The following is an 18,606-nucleotide window of genomic DNA, read 5'->3' on the forward strand; positions in this document are numbered from 1 at the left end:
TGAGAAACCGGGAGTCCTATTCAGATGCCGTAAATTGCTCCGCTTATAATGAAGGACTGATGCGTTCCTTGTGTGGAGTGATGCTCTCACATCTGGAGAGATTCCATCTCCATCTGCTTACTTAACAGGTTCAAGTCCAAAGCGGTCAGACGTTCCAGCTCTTCAAATCTGAAACTTGATATATTTGTATATATATATATATATATATATATATATATATATATATATATATATATATATATATTCATAGAACATACAAACCTCCAACGGCCTGGATCGAACCCGGGACCCCTGTGCAAGAGGCAGGAATGTAACCGCTAGGCTATGGGCCTAGCAAATAGGAAACAACTATTCGAATACTAAGTACTCGAATACCCTTCGTCTCACAATGGTGAGCAACGGGGTCTATACCGGTTATTTCCCAACAGGCGCACATAGCCAGCTGATAGCATTTTACCGAACCTAACTGTACAACGTGGATGTATATGGATAAGAATAAAGTGCATAGAAACGCGCACCTTCATAGAACATATAGCTTTCAACAGCCAGGCCCATAGCCTAGCGGTTATAATTCCTGCCTCTTGCACAGGGGTCCCGGGTTCGATCCTGGCTGTTGGAGGTTTGTATGTCTATGAAGGTGCACGTTTCTATGCACTTTATTTGCATATATATATTTTCTTTCTGTTAAACTATTCGCCATTTCCCGCGCCAGCGAGGTAGCGTTAAGAACAGAGGATCGGGTCCCTGAGGAAACATCCTCACCTAGCCCCCTTCTCTATTCCTTTGTTTTGGAAAATAAGAAAAAAAAAAACGAGAGGGGAGGATTTCCAGCCCCCCGCTCCCTCCCCTTTTAGTCGCCTTCTACGACACGTGGGGAGTATTCTTTCTCCCCTATCCCCAGGGATAATATATATATATATATATATATATATATATATATATATATATATATATATATATATATACATATATATATATATATTTATATATAAGTTAAGAGTAAATGTGAATAATAGCAAGGTTCTTAGGTACAGTAGGGTTGAGGGTCAAGTCAATTGAGAGGTAAGTTTGAATGGAGAAAAACTGGAGGAAGTAAAGTGTTTTAGTATTGTGGAAGTGGATCTGGCAGCGGATGGAACCATGGAAGCGGAAGTGAATCATAGGGTGGGGGAGGGGGCGAAAATCCTGGGAGCCTTGAAGAATGTGTGGAAGTCGAGAACATTATCTCGGAAAGCAAAAATGGGTATGTTTGAAGGAATAGTGGTTCCAACAATGTTGTATGGTTGCGAGGCGTGGGCTATGGATAGAGTTGTGCGCAGGAGGGTGGATGTGCTGGAAATGAGATGTTTGAGGACAATGTGTGGTGTGAGGTGGTTTGATCGAGTAAGTAATGTAAGGGTAAGAGAGATGTGTGGAAATAAAAAGAGCGTGGTTGAAAGAGCAGAAGAGGGTGTTTTGAAATGGTTTGGGCACATGGAGAGAATGAGTGAGGAAAGATTGACTAAGAGGATATATGTGTCGGAGGTGGAGGGAACGAGGAGAAGTGGGAGACCAAATTGGAGGTGGAAAGATGGAGTGAAAAAGATTTTGAGTGATCGGGGCCTGAACATGCAGGAGGGTGAAAGGTGGGCAAGGAATAGAGTGAATTGGATCGATGTGGTATACCGGGGTTGACGTGCTGTCAGTGGATTGAATCAGGGCATGTGAAGCGTCTGGGGTAAACCATGGAACTGGATGTGGAAAGGGAGCTGTGGTTTCGGGCATTATTGCATGACAGCTAGAGACTGGGTGTGAACGAATGGGGCCTTTGTTGTCTTTTCCTAGCGCTACCTCGCACACATGAGGGGGGAGGGGGATGGTATTCCATGTGTGGCGAGGTGGCGATGGGAATGAATAAATGCAGACAGTGTGAATTGTGTGCATGGGTATATATGTATGTGTCTGTGTGTGTATATATATGTGTACATTGAGATGTATAGGTATGTATTTTTGCGTGTGTGGACGTGTATGTATATACATGTGTATGGGGGTGAGTTGGGCCATTTCTTTCGTCTGTTTCCTTGCGCTACCTCGCAAACGCAGGAGACAGCGACAAAGCAAAATAAATATGAATAATATATATATATATATATATATATATATATATATATATATATATATATATATATATATATATATATATACATTTATATATAAATATATATATATGTAAATGTGATGCGGGATGAAGAGTGCTTACAGAGAGAGTAAGGCGTGATTCCAAGTGAAAACGGATCTGCATCAAGGATTTGTGATATCGACATGACTGTTTAATCTGCTTATGGACCGGATGACAACGGAGGTAAATTCATGGTGTCTTTGAGAGAAGGATGGGAGTACAGTAAGAACGGCTGTTTGCTGTTTGCAGATGGCGTAACTCTGGTGGCAGACTCGAATGAGAAACTGCGGAGGATGGTGCCTGAGTCTGGGAGAGCGCCTGAAAAGAGGAATGTGAGAGTTCATGTGAATAAATGTAACGTTGTGAGGTTTAACAGAGGTGGGGCAATATAGGCTTGGTCTTAATGTGTTTACATGAGGAGAACCTGGAAAAGTAGAGGGTTAGATACCTGGCAGAGGATGCAATTGTGGGATCTAAAGTGAAGCAAAGGGTGGCTAAAGGGGGGGGGGGGGGCAACGGTCCTGGGTGCATTGAGGAGTTTATGGAAGGAATGGCTAGTGTCTGAGGAGGCAGAGATCAGTCTGTTTGATGGTAGTACTCTCGACAGAGCTATGTGTATGTGAATCTCGGGTTCTAAATGCTGAAGGACGTAAAAGGGTGGAAGTAATGGAATCAAATGTCTGAAGACAATACATGGTGTGAAGAAGGCTGACCAGGTAAGGAATGGCTGTAAGCGAGAGGTGTAGCATGGATAAAGGAACTGAAGAAGGGTGTGTTGAAATGGTTTGGACATATGGAGAGGATGAGTGTTATAATTGTTATAAGTGGAGGGAACAAGAACGAAGGGGACACCGAGAGGGAATAGATGGGAGGAATGGATACCAGGATACATGATGGTCCATAATGAGGTTATCTACTTCAACTGAGCCTATCATCAACGGAGCGGGGTAATAAAGATGTGAACGAATGAGACCGCTTTCGTTTGCACCTGGCGCTACCTCGCTAACATGGATATCGGCAAATAAGTATGGAATGCACATATTTACTAGCATTTCATTTATGATGCTTGATCGCCGTTTCCTGCGTCAGCGAGGTAGCGCTAGGAAACAGACGAAGAATGCCCCATCCACTCAAACACACACACACACACACACACACACACACACACACACACATATATATATATATATATATATATATATATATATATATATATATATATATATATATATATGTATATATATTTTTTTTCTTTTTTTGCTTTGTCGCTGTCTCCCGCGTTTGCGAGGTAGGGCAAGGAAACAGACGAAAGAAATGGCCCAACCCACCCCCATGCACATGTATATACATACGTCCACACACGCAAATATACATACCTACACAGCTTTCCATGGTTTACCCTAGACTCTTCACATGCCCTGATTCAATCCACTGACAGCACGTCAACCCCGGTATACCACATCGATCCAATTCACTCTATTCCTTGCCCTCCTTTCACCCTCCTGCATGTTCAGTCCCCTATCACAAAAAATCTTTTTCACTCCATCTTTCCACCTCCAATTTGGTCTCCCACTTCTTCTCGTTCCCTCCACCTCCGACACATATATCCTCTTGGTCAATCTTTCCTCACTCATCCTCTCCATGTGCCCAAACCATTTCAAAACTCCCTCTTCTGCTCTCTCAACCACGCTCTTTTTATTTCCACACATCTCTCTCACCCTTACGTTACTTACTCGATCAAACCACCTCACACCACACATTGTCCTCAAACATCTCATTTCCAGCACATCCATCCTCCTGCGCACAACTCTATCCATATATATATATATATATATATATATATATATATATATATATATATATATATATATATATATATCATTTATTTTTTATTATACTTTGTCGCTGTCTCCCGCGTTTGCGAGGTAGCGCAAGGAAACAGACGAAAGAAATGGCCCAACCCACCCCCATACACATGTATATACATACACGTCCACACACGCAAATATACATACCTATACATCTCAACGTATACATATATATACACACAGACATATACATATATACACATGTATATAATTCATACTGTCTGCCATTATTAATTCCCATCGCCACCTCGCCACACATGAAATAACAACCCCCCTCCCCCCCCCATGTGTGCGAGGTAGCACTAGGAAAAGACAACAAAGGCCCCATTCGTTCACACTTAGTCTCTAGCTGTCATGTAATAATGCACCGAAACCACAGCTCCCTTTCCTCATCCAGGCCCCACAGAACTTTCCATGGTTTACCCCAGACGCTTCACATGTCCTGGTTCAATCCATTGACAGCACGTCGACCCCGGTATACCACATCGTTCCAATTCACTCTATTCCTTGCACGCCTTTCACCCTCCTGCATGTTCAGGCCCCGATCACTCAAAATCTTTTTCACTCCATCTTTCCACCTCCAATTTGGTCTCCCACTTCTCCTCGTTCCCTCCACCTCTGACACATATATCCTCTTGGTCAATCTTTCCTCACTCATTCTCTCCATGTGTCCAAACCATTTCAACACACCCTTCTTCAGTTCCTTTATCCATGCTACACCTCTCCCTTACAGCCATTCCTTACATGGTCAGCCTTCTTCACACCATGTATTGTCCTCAGGCATTTGATTCCATTACTTCCATCCTTTTACGTCCTTCAGCATTTAGGACCCGAGATTCACATACACATACATATTTTACTCTTTCTGTCTGGTCTTTATCTTTCTTATCTACTTTCACATCCCTCCTAAAATATCATCACCTGTCTTTTCCTGTTTCTTATTCCATCTTATCTGCGTCCTTCCTTCTCAGGTTGTGACGTTATTCACACCTTTTCCTTCTCTCCCTACTTCCCATCTCTAATCATTCCCTCACTTCATCTCCATCACCCATCACCGTGGAATACATTCCCTCACTACACCTCCATCATCCATCACCCTACCATACATTCCGTCACTACACCTCCATCATTCATCACCCTACCATATCTTCCCTCACTACACCTCCATCATCCATCACCCTACCATATATTCCCTCACTGCACCTCCATCATCCGTCACCCTCCCATATATTCCCTCACTACACCTCCATCATCCATCACCCTATCATATATTCCCTCACTACACCTCCAACATCCATCACCCATCTTATTTTCTTCACATTCCTGGTTATCATCATTTATCCATTGTTTCCCTTATCACCCCATTGTCTTATCTTCCTTTATCAATATCCCTCTCACTGCCCGTTTTATTATCATCCTGTCTGATCATTCTCAACTCATTTCTTATCACTTCTCTGTAATCATCCTCTTCCTCACCTGTATCTTCTGTTTTTTATCATTCTCTTTTTTTTCTATTATCGCTACTATCTTGTCATCTTGCTCACCTCTATCTTTATCACCCCTTCTAACTCCTTTTCACCCTACCCTCTCCCTACTACCATCCAGTCCCTCCCATTCCCCCCGGCCCAACGACCACAGGGGTCCCCGTCCTTCCCTCCCCTCGCCCTTCTGCCCCTCCCCTCCTCCTGCATCTTGTAGCACCTGTGGCAGATAAGATCAGCGGGTGTGTGTAGCGCCGTGATTGTGCTGATGGTGCGGGTTACTGTGGCCTGGTCGGCCAGGACGGTGCGGGCCCCACGCCACACACCTGGCGGAGGTTGTGGTGATGATGGTGCATAGTGAGCCAGCTCACCAGGACTGGTTATGGAGACGATGGTGGTGATGGTGCATAGTGAACCAGCTCACCAGGACTGGTATGGTGACGAGGGTGGTGATGGTGATAATGGTGTATAGTGGCCCAGCTCACCAGGACTGGTGATGGTGATGATGATGATGATAGTGGTTCAGCTCACCAGGACTGGTGATGGTGATGATGGTGATGATAGTGGCTCAGCTCACCAGGACTGGTGATGGTGATGATGATGATGATAGTGGCTCAGCTCACCAGGACTGGTGATGGTGATGATGATGATGATAGTGGCTCAGCTCACCAGGACTGGTGATGGTGATGATGGTGATGATAGTGGCTCAGCTCACCAGGACTGGTGATGGTAATGATGGTGATGATAGTGGCTCAGCTCACCAGGACTGGTGATGGTGATGATGGTGGTGGTAGTAATGATAATGGTGGAGCAGCCCTCGCTAAGGACATCATTTCATCCTCACTTGTATAGTGTACGTGCAGCAGGGGGTGAGGACGCCCCCAAAGCTACTCCTAACATATAACACAGGGTAATGGCAGAAGTGAGGGTCCTCTCTTGGCTCAGGATACCCGTCACCAGAGATGATTGCAGGGTATTTAGGGCAGACCCATGGCGCTTGGTGAGCACCTGTGGCAACGGTGTGCCTGACGAGGGCTTGGATGCGTAAGCACTTCCGAAGAGACGCTGGGACGGGGATCTGGGGCCGCCTGCTAGAGGCCTAGTGGCTCATGAGAGACTCAGGCAGCGAGCGACACATGGTACACCATGAAGGCTCATGTAACGCACTGAGCTGTGTGTGAGCCACTCTACCATGATCTGACCAGGGTATGACTTACTATACCCAAACCCACTGTGTGTGTGTGTGTGTGTGTGTGTGTGTGTGTGTGTGTGTGTGTGTGTGTGTGTGCAACAAAGATGATATTGAGTGATTATAATGATAACGGAGAAACTACTACTACTACTACTACTACTACTACTACTACTACTACCTACTACTACTACTACTACTGCTACTACTACTACTACTACTATTAATACTATTACTAACACAACTACTACTATTACTGCTTCTATTACTAACACTAAAATGACAATTACTACTACTACTACTACTACTGCTACACCACCACCACCACTATTACTACTACTACTACTGCTACACCACCACCACCACTACTACTACTACTACTACTACTGCTACACCACCACCACCACCACTGCTACTACTACTACTACTACTGCTAGTTCCTGTAATTAACATACTACCACCACTACTGCCTGTAGTTAGTCTACTACCATTGTTACTACTTCTGCTACTACTACTATTACTATGGTTACTACTATTACTGTTGCTACTTGTGCTGCTAATACTACTCTCACTACTATTACTTCTACTACTACTACTACTACTACTACTTACCGGTTCATATAATCAACCACAGTTAAAAGCTGAAAATGCACAGAAAATTCGTGCAACACAAAGTAGAGGCAAAACGAGTGTACACAGATAATATGATGAAAATTGATACGTGATGTAGTAATCATGGAGGGTGTGGTGTGCATAATGGTTGGCATGTGCGGTCTGCACGAGCTCGGTTGGGTTCGATGCCATTGAGATGCAACTTGGAGAAGAAGGATCTTAGGTCGTGGGAAGTAACGGTGGCGTGGATGATACCGTAGCTTCTTCCCTGAACTGCAGGTTGAGGTCAGGATGATGGTTGAGGAGAACCTGGGATTGACCAGTGTCTGGAGTGCCTCTTGATATATGGCGTAGAAGGGACTGAGGATTATGTGGTATGCCTCTCTTTGCATCCTGTGTAGTAGCCATCTTGCTGTGTAGAGTGTGTCTGTGTCAATGTGTGTCTTTGTGTGGGCGGATGTGATACTCTCTCTCTCTCTCTCTCTCTCTCTCTCTCTCTCTCTCTCTCTCTCTCTCTCTCTCTCTCTCTCTCTCTCTCTCTCCACTTCCACTTCTCCTCATTTCCTTTCTTCTCTTCCATCCCATCACCCATCACCTTTTTCTCTCTACCCCTCCTCCCGCTGCTCTACCCTTCCTCCCGCTGCTCTACCCCTCCTCCCGCTGCTCTACCCCTCCTCCCGCTGCTCTACCCTTCCTCCCGCTGCTCTACCCCTCCTCCCGCTGCTCTACCCCTCCTCCCGCTGCTCTACCCCTCCTCCCCCTGGCGGCACAAATCACGACATGTGTTAGGCGGGATGCAGCTGACTGTATGTGTGTGTGTTGTGTGTGTGTGTGTTGTGTGTGTGTGTGTTGTGTGTGTGTGTGTTGTGTGTGTGTGTGTGAGAGAGAGAGAGAGAGAGAGAGAGAGAGAGAGAGAGAGAGAGAGAGAGAGAGAGAGAGAGAGAGAGAGAGAGAGAGAGAGAGAGAGAGAGAGAGAGAGAGAGAGAGTCCGTCTCAAGGGCTAGTGTCTTTCTTTAGAACCCCTTATTAGCCCTTCTTTAAGGACAGAGCCCCTTACTGGCCCATTTTCAAGGGCTAGAGACTTACTCTCTTATTTAGGGCTAAGGCCCTATACTAGCCTTTATTTAGGACTAAATCCCCTTTCTAGCCCTTCTTTAAGGCTAGGGCCCCTTAATAGCCCTTTTCTATGGCTAGAGTCCCTTTTTAGCCCCTTTTTCAGGGCTAGAGCCTCTTACTGGCTCTTTTCCAGTGCTAGAACCCCTTACTACCCTTCCTGTTGGACTAGAATCCCTTACTAGTCCTCTTTTACGGTTGTAGCCTCTTATTGCCCCTTCTTCAAGGGGAGAGCCCCTTGCTAGCCTCTTTTTTGAGGGGCTAGAGACCCATACTAGAACTTCTTAAGGGATAGCAACTCTTATGAGCCCTTCTTTAGGGCTAGAGCTGATTATTAGAACTTCTTTAGGGCTAGATGCTCTCACTAGCCCTTCTCTAGGGATAGAGTCCCTTTCTAGCCTTTCTTTAGGGATAGAGCTCCTTACTAGCCGTTTCCAGCCTTTAATCTAACTGTTTCCGCCAGCCTTAAAGGCCATGTTCCATCCGTCATCTCTGTCCCACTTTTCATTATCATATATTCTTTATCTCATATTCCTCTCTATCTATTGGCCTGTTGATGTATTATCCATTCTGTTTTATCTTTTGTAGCATCTTAAGTTTTCATGTTTAAATCTATCATATTGTTCGTTCAATGTTACCTGTTATCATGAATTGTTTAGAGAAATTTCAATTTCAGTTCAATGAATTATGTCAACCAGTATCATTTCTACCTATTCATGCCTTACTGGTTTGATAAGATATTTTTTTTCATCTTCTGTATCACACGCGTTTATCTGTCTTCTACTTTCTTTAAGTATTCTTGTGTCTCGAGTTTTATGAGTCATTCTGTCTTCTGTCACAAATATCCTCCTGTTTCTTCCCCCTGCTCTCTGTATCTTTCTCTCTCCTGTGTCATCTCGTGTATGTATTTGTCTTCATGGTTGTCTGGTAAAGCCCATGTCTGACCGCCAGCTAAAAGTATCTGTTTCCCTACCTGTTCACTTATCTTTGTGTCTCCCACTCTGTTCCACTTACCCTTGTGTCTCCCACTCTGTTCCACTTACCCTTGTGTCTCCCACTCTGTTCCACTTACCCTTGTGTCTCCCACTCTGTTCCACTTACCCTTGTGTCTCCCACTCTGTTCCACTTACCCTTGTGTCTCCCACTCTGTTCCACTTACCCTTGTGTCTCCCACTCTGTTCCACTTACCCTTGTGTCTCCCTCTGTTCCACTTACCCTTGTGTCTCCCACTCTGTTCCACTTACCCTTGTGTCTCCCACTCTGTTCCACTTACCCTTGTGTCTCCCACTCTGTTCCACTTACCCTTGTGTCTCCCACTCTGTTCCACTTACCCTTGTGTCTCCCACTCTGTTCCACTTACCCTTGTGTCTCCCACTCTGTTCCACTTACCCTTGTGTCTCCCACTCTGTTCCACTTACCCTTGTGTCTCCCACTCTGTTCCACTTACCCTTGTGTCTCCCACTCTGTTCCACTTACCCTTGTGTCTCCCACTCTGTTCCACTTACCCTTGTGTCTCCCACTCTGTTCCACTTACCCTTGTGTCTCCCACTCTGTTCCACTTACCCTTGTGTCTCCCACTCTGTTCCACTTACCCTTGTGTCTCCCACTCTGTTCCACTTACCCTTGTGTCTCCCACTCTGTTCCACTTACCCTTGTGTCTCCCACTCTGTTCCACTTACCCTTGTGTCTCCCACTCTGTTCCACTTACCCTTGTGTCTCCCACTCTGTTCCACTTACCCTTGTGTCTCCCACTCTGTTCCACTTACCCTTGTGTCTCCCACTCTGTTCCACTTACCCTTGTGTCTCCCACTCTGTTCCACTTACCCTTGTGTCTCCCACTCTGTTCCACTTACCCTTGTGTCTCCCACTCTGTTCCACTTACCCTTGTGTCTCCCACTCTGTTCCACTTACCCTTGTGTCTCCCACTCTGTTCCACTTACCCTTGTGTCTCCCACTCTGTTCCACTTACCCTTGTGTCTCCCACTCTGTTCCACTTACCCTTGTGTCTCCCACTCTGTTCCACTTACCCTTGTGTCTCCCACTCTGTTCCACTTACCCTTGTGTCTCCCACTCTGTTCCACTTACCCTTGTGTCTCCCACTCTGTTCCACTTACCCTTGTGTCTCCCACTCTGTTCCACTTACCCTTGTGTCTCCCACTCTGTTCCACTTACCCTTGTGTCTCCCACTCTGTTCCACTTACCCTTGTGTCTCCCACTCTGTTCCACTTACCCTTGTGTCTCCCACTCTGTTCCACTTACCCTTGTGTCTCCCACTCTGTTCCACTTACCCTTGTGTCTCCCACTCTGTTCCACTTACCCTTGTGTCTCCCACTCTGTTCCACTTACCCTTGTGTCTCCCACTCTGTTCCACTTACCCTTGTGTCTCCCACTCTGTTCCACTTACCCTTGTGTCTCCCACTCTGTTCCACTTACCCTTGTGTCTCCCACTCTGTTCCACTTACCCTTGTGTCTCCCACTCTGTTCCACTTACCCTTGTGTCTCCCACTCTGTTCCACTTACCCTTGTGTCTCCCACTCTGTTCCACTTACCCTTGTGTCTCCCACTCTGTTCCACTTACCCTTGTGTCTCCTACTCTGTTCCACTTACCCTTGTGTCTCCCACTCTGTTCCACTTACCCTTGTGTCTCCCACTCTGTTCCACTTACCCTTGTGTCTCCCACTCTGTTCCACTTACCCTTGTGTCTCCCACTCTGTTCCACTTACCCTTGTGTCTCCCACTCTGTTCCACTTACCCTTGTGTCTCCTACTCTGTTCCACTTACCCTTGTGTCTCCCACTCTGTTCCACTTACCCTTGTGTCTCCCACTCTGTTCCACTTACCCTTGTGTCTCCCACTCTGTTCCACTTACCCTTGTGTCTCCCACTCTGTTCCACTTACCTTGTGTCCCCATTCCGTTCCTCACATCCCAATTTCCTTTCTGTCTTAAGTATCGCTTTCCCTTCTTCACCTGTCCCATATATCCGTCTCTCCCTTATCCTTAGTATCATCCTGTGTCTCTCCCCTGTCCCCTATCCTGTCTGCTTCAGGTACTTCAGCTTCGTCCCTCCCTGTTACTTGTTTTCACCTTTCACACCAATCCCATATTTCTATCCCTTCCCTATTGTTTCCTTTTGTGTCAAATTGTATTTTATATTTCCTTCCGCTTATCTTTGTCTTCTTCTTCTTCTCTTCCTTTCTTTATTCGATGTTTTCAGTCACCCCGGCCCCCGTACGTTGTACTGACCAGTAATTGGTAGCTGTGTGGTACTGTAGCTTCAGTTGACTGATAACATGACCACACTATCTGGGTAAGTTTCCTGAAGTCCCGGGAGGCCTCAGAGTTCGACTCCCGAGATGGTCTTGGGGTTCATCAAGCCAGGCAGCTGCATGCCTCCGTGTTTGTCCAGTTTATAACCTCTTAAGGGTATTGTTTACTGGAGGATTGATGTCAAGTTCTGCTGGTGCACGGGATGCTCTGTTTGTGGTCTCCCGCTACTTAGTAACAGCAGTATGCTAAGGGTTGTTGGGTGTTCCAAGAACGTGGTGAGACGACACTGGAGGAAAAGAAGAAAATTAAAAGAACGTTTAAACTGAAGAGAAGTTAAGGTAATTCCTAGGCAACCAATAGTATTTTTCTTCACATGACATTTACCATACAAGATTTAGTCACCTTTTTATATTCTATTTTACGACGGATCATAGACGAACATATCACGAAGGAGATGACATTACTGAAGTCCCTCATGTCTTCTGCATCGTTACATAATTCAAGTCAGTAAGAGAGGAAGACCTTGACTGCTTAACTTGTATAGAAGCCAAGTCATCTTCCAGTGGCCCAAGACAATCGGAAATTCCAGGCATATCAGTGGATGGGCGTGTTCCGGAAGGTGGAGGATCCTGGGGGAGTGGGGTGAGGAACAGTCCTTCTTCTCCCTACCACCCTCAAACCATCCCCCCCCCCCACCACTGGTAGACCGTGGGTAAGGGTGCTGATATGGGCAGTGGGGTGTCCACCATCCCCCTACCTTCCCTGGCCAGGTAGAGGGTTGAGGGAGGGATGTTGGGGGGGAGGGGGGGTGCATCCTTATGACTTGTGTTTCCTGGTTCTTATGTGAAGCATGGGTCTCTCTCTCTCTCTCTCTCTCTCTCTCTCTCTCTCTATATATATATATATATATATATATATATATATATATATATATATATATATATATATATATATATATATATATATATATATATATATATATATATATATATATGTATATATATATATATATATATATATGTATTCCAATGAGTCCACGGGGAAAATAAAACAATAAGTTCCCAAGTGCATTATCGTGTAATAACCATATCATCAGAGAAGACACAAGAAAGATAGAAGTATGTCAGTTGATATACAACGAAGAGACGTAGCTAGGACGCCATTTGGTAAACAAGTGATATGTATATATATATGTCTATATATATATATATATATATATATATATATATATATATATATATATATATATATATATATATATATATAGATATATATATATATATATATATATATATATATATATATATATATATATATATATATATATATATATATATATATATATATATATATCTGGGGATAGGGGAGAAAGAATACTTCCCACGTATTCCCTGCGTGTCGTAAAAGGCGACCAAAAGGGGAGGGAGCGGAGGGCAGGAAATCCTCCCCTCTCGTTTTTTTAATTTTTCAAAAGAAGGAACAGAGAAGGGGGTCAAGTGAGGATATTCCCTCTAAGGCTCACTCCTCTGTTCTCAACGCTACCTTGCTATCGCGGGAAATGGCGAATATATATGAAAGAAATATATTCATTAGCGCGGCGCGCAAGTGTGTGTGTGTGTGTGTGTGTGTGTGTGTGTGTGTGTGTGTGTGTGTGTGTGTGTGTACACTTTGTGCACTCCGGCGAGTGAAATATACGCTCGTGTTGCCCTGGTATATCTGTATCGTCTTTACTTCTATGTATGTACACACACACACACACACACACACACACACACACACACACACATCCCAACCTAAGCCAGGTACCCATTTACTGACCAGTCCCAGTTGGAGGATGAGCACCTGGGTTAGGTGTAACCTACTGCCACGCCCAGGCTGACCCGCGCTCACTCTCCGTCACTAACGCTAACAGCTACACCACGGAGGTCTGTGTGTGTGTGTGTGTGTGTGTGTGTGTGTGTGTGTATGTGTGTGTGTATGTGTGTGTGTGTGTGTGTGTCCCACACATGCTGGTGTGGTTCATTTTGTGGAACAGTATATGTTACAGCGACCAGTATATGTTACAGCGACCAGTGTATTCCATATCGAGATATACTAAGAGGAAGAACTCCTTTCCTTCCGTCAAACGTCCTGGGCGTCCTGCCCTCCACACTGAGACCCCCACACCATGTGGCTGTTATGTCCACCATCCTCCACACTGAGACCCCCACATCATGTGGCTGTTATGTCCACCATCCTCCACACTGAGACCCCCACATCATGTGGCTGTTATATCCACCATCCTCCACACTGAGACCCCCACACCATGTGGCTGTATTCCACAACACCCCAACAAACCCCGACGAGGCAAATCTCCAATAACTGCTTGGAATCCATTCTCAAAAAATGATAATTAAAAATTAAATTTTAGAGTCCTTTTATATGTCATTTAGCAATTTACATCTCACTCGACAATTAACATTATATATATATAACATTAGTATTAATTGAATATTTTTATTGATAGTAATATGATGGATAATTCTTATACAATAGAACATATACCCTTGTTTATATAGAATGTAGAACATGTATGCGAAACTATTCAACTGGTCATGATGCGTACTAGTAAATTTTATGTTTTTTTTTTTTTTATTTACTTTTTTTAGTACTGGTCCTGGACCCTGGTCCATGCAGGTAGCGACAGAGGAAACAGACGAATAAGAGCCCACATCCCCCCACAACTTGCCATACCATGTACAGTATACATACACACGCAAATATACTACCTACACAGTTTAGGTTTAGCATGGCAAAAGAGTTCAATCGCTTGACCATATAGACAACACTAACCCTGTATACACATACTCGCAATCAAAATTATTACCTAGCACCTGCAACCCCTCAGTAGTTAGGCCTACAGACAAAATCATTTCTAGCACCAGAACCTTGTACGTCAATTGGTCCCCTCGTATCATCGTTCCTCCACCTCCGACACATATAGTACTTAGGCAAAGGCATCACTAAGATCTCATGTGCCCAAACCATTCATAACACCTTGGCCTGCTCACGCTCTTTTTTTTGCACAACACAGTCCGTTACCCTTACGTTACTTGTGCGAGTAACCACCGTGTACAACCGACACTGCCTAAACATCTACATTTCAGACACCAGCTCCGCCCGGCCACCCGCCCCACCACGCCTCCCAATCCACTACCACTTCTGGAACCACAGCCCATCATACCCATTCTCGTTTCCCGATTAAGTCTTGGATCCTAACATTTTCAAGGCCCAATTTCCACCGTCCCCACCCATGATCCTCCTATCCATAGGTTCCATCCGCTGACAGATCCACTCCCAGATATCTAAAACACTCACTTCCTCCAGTTTTTCTCCATTCAAACTCACCTCCCAATTGACTTGACCCTCACCCCTACTGTACCTAATAACCTTGCTCTTATTCACATTTACTCTCAACTTTCTTCTTCCACACACTTTACCAAACTCAGTCACCAGCTTCTGCAGTTTCTCACATGAATCAGCCACCAGCGCTGTATCATCAGCGAACAACAACTGACTCACTTCCCAAGCTCTCTCATCCCCAACAGACTTCATACTTGCCCCTCTTTCCAGGACTCTTGCATTTACCTCCCTTACAACCCCATCCATAAACAAATTAAACAACCATGGAGACATCACACACCCCTGCCGCAAACCTACATTCACTGAGAACCAATCACTTTCCTCTCTTCCTACACGTACACATGCCTTACATCCTCGATAAAAACTTTTCACTGCTTCTAACAACTTGCCTCCCACACCATATATTCTTAATACCTTCCACAGAGCATCTCTATCAACTCTATCATATGCCTTCTCCAGATCCATAAATGCTACATACAAATCCATTTGCTTTTCTAAGTATTTCTCACATACATTCTTCAAAGCAAACACCTGATCCACACATCCTCTACCGCTTCTGAAACCGCACTGCTCTTCCCCAATCTGATGCTCTGTACATGCCTTCACCCTCTCAATTAATACCCTCCCATATAATTTACCAGGAATACTCAACAAACTTATACCTCTGTAATTTGAGCACTCACTCTTGTCCCCTTTGCCTTTATACAATGGCACTATGCACGCATTCCGCCAATCCTCAGGCACCTCACCATGAGTCATACATACATTAAATAACCTTACCAACCAGTCAACAATACAGTCACCCCCTTTTTTAATAAATTCCACTGCAATACCATCCAAACCTGCTGCCTTGCCGGCTTTCATCTTCCGCAAAGCTTTTACTACCTCTTCTCTGTTTACCAAATCATTTTCCCTAACCCTCTCACTTTGCACACCACCTCGACCAAAACACCCTATATCTGCCACTCTGTCATCAGACACATTCAACAAACCTTCAAAATACTCATTCCATCTCCTTCTCACATCACCGCTACTTGTTATCACCTCCCCATTTGCGCCCTTCACTGAAGTTCCCATTTGCTCCCTTGTCTTACGCACCCTATTTACCTCCTTCCAGAACATCTTTTTATTCTCCCCAAAATTTACTGATATTCTCTCACCCCAACTCTCATCTGCCCTTTTTTTTCACCTCTTGCACCTTTCTCTTGACCTCCTGTCTCTTTCTTTTATACTTCTCCCACTCAATTGCATTTTTTCCCTGCAAAAATCGTCCAAATGCCTCTCTCTTCTCTTTCACTAATACTCTTACTTCTTCATCCCACCACTCACTACCCTTTCTAAACAGCCCACCTCCCACTCTTCTCATGCCACAAGCATCTTTTGCGCAATCCATCACTGATTCCCTAAATACATCCCATTCCTCCCCCACTCCCCTTACTTCCATTGTTCTCACCTTTTTCCATTCTGTACACAGTCTCTCCTGGTACTTCCCCACACAGGTCTCCTTCCCAAGCTCACTTACTCTCACCACCTTCTTCACCCCAACATTCACTCCTCTTTTCTGAAAACCCATACTAATCTTCACCTTAGCCTCCACAAGATAATGATCATTATATATATATATATATATATATATATATATATATATATATATATATATATATATATATATATATATATATATATATATATATAGTTGCAGGAATCAGTTCTTGATACTAGGAACCACAACCCGTTACTAGGCACTAGTACTAGGAATCAGGAACCAGTGCTAGGTGCCGGAAACTAATATCAGACACAGGGAACTGATGCTGGGTACTAGGTAAAAGGAAGGAGCGCTAGGTATCAGAAACCAGTTTAGGTACTAGGTACCTGGAACCAGTACATGGTACCACATATCAGGGACCAGCACTAGATGACGGGAACAATACTGCTAATTAGACACCAGGAATCATTACCAGCAACTGTGAACCATTGCTAAGTATTTAGGAAGTAGTACGGGGTACTAAGCGCTAGTTGAGGCTTAGGCATTAGGAAACAGGATGAGGTAATAGGCACTATGAGCCAGTATGAGGTACTAATCACTAGGAACCAGTATAAGGTACTCGGCACCAGGAACAATTATGAGGTACTAGGCACCAGGAACCAGTATAAGGTATTAGGTACTAGGAACTAGTACGAGGTACTAGGCACCAGGAACCAGTGTAAGGTATTAGGTACACATCAGGAATCAGTATAAGGTATTAGGTACTAGGAACTAGTACGAGGTACTAGGAAGAAGGAACAAGTATGAGAGATTAGGCACTACGAAGCAGTGTGATGTACTAGGCACTAGGAATCAGTGGTGAGTTGCACGGAGGGTGAGGAGGTCCAGGTCAGGTGAGTGAGGTGGTGGGAGCTGTGGCGTACAGTGTGGACAATCCTGACACTGGAATTATCTACATAACACCAGGCCCCGGTCCCGGCCGCCGCCACCACACACGCCCCACACATCACAACTCCATCCTTTACGAGGGGAGACAGACAGCACCTCGGTCCTGCCTTCCTCAGGTGATGATGACCCATTGAGTCGTGTGGGAGTGTAGACACGTCTCCCTTCCTTGATGTGACCCGTGTCCTCCTGAACCAATAGTTTTGAGTTCCTTCTCTGCTTCTTTACCCCAGGTAGTATGTATGGGACCGGCCGAGCGCTGAGGGTGTGTTGCAAGTTAATCATTAACCAGATAGTGTTAATGTAAGGTTAGGTTAATGTAAGGTTAAGGTTAAGGTAAGGTGATGATACAGTGTGAGTCTCTACTAGGGAGAATCTGGCGCTCTAACAGACTGATATGTTTGGTGGGGAAGGAAGAGTTGCGGGAGCTAGGATGGCAGTTGGAGTGGGTGACTCCTCCCCCAGCCATCCTGCTGGTGGTCACCGTCATCTTGCAGTGAAAATAATGAGAATGATATAAGACAAGATCTGCTAAAATGTTTCCCACCTCCATGCTCTCGGGGAAGGGGTCGCGGTTGTCGAAAATCTCTTGTCGATGTGTATGTGGTTGGCTGAAGGTGGAAGTGCTCGGTGGCTTCAAGCTGTTGTATCATACGTTGGTGAAGTGACTGGCTGCTGGTTGAGCCAATGGGTACCCACGTAACAAGGCCAGTGTGCACAGCCGTGGCTACGAAGGCTGTAGCTACTGGCTGCTAACATGGCCGGTGGGGATCTACAGGACTGTCCCGGTGATGAAGAGGTGGTTGGTCGGTGAGGTAACACACCAGAGTCAGCTGGGGGATGACCAGTCCTGCAGAAGGAGGCTATAACCTCGTTAAGTCTACATCTGGGTTCCCCTTCTCCCTTCCCCACTTCCTCCGACCTACAACACTCCATGGGTTTGAGCCTGGTGCTGAATAGGGGAGGAGCCACTGCCATTTGTACACACTCTCATATCTAACGTTATGTTTATTCATTGTTGTGGGATATGTTACCGCAAAATATAAATATGTTCTATCAAATGAGATTGAATATTGAATATTGAA

This window comes from Panulirus ornatus, chromosome 1 (genome assembly GCF_036320965.1).
Source record: "Panulirus ornatus isolate Po-2019 chromosome 1, ASM3632096v1, whole genome shotgun sequence".
NCBI lineage: Eukaryota > Metazoa > Arthropoda > Malacostraca > Decapoda > Palinuridae > Panulirus > Panulirus ornatus.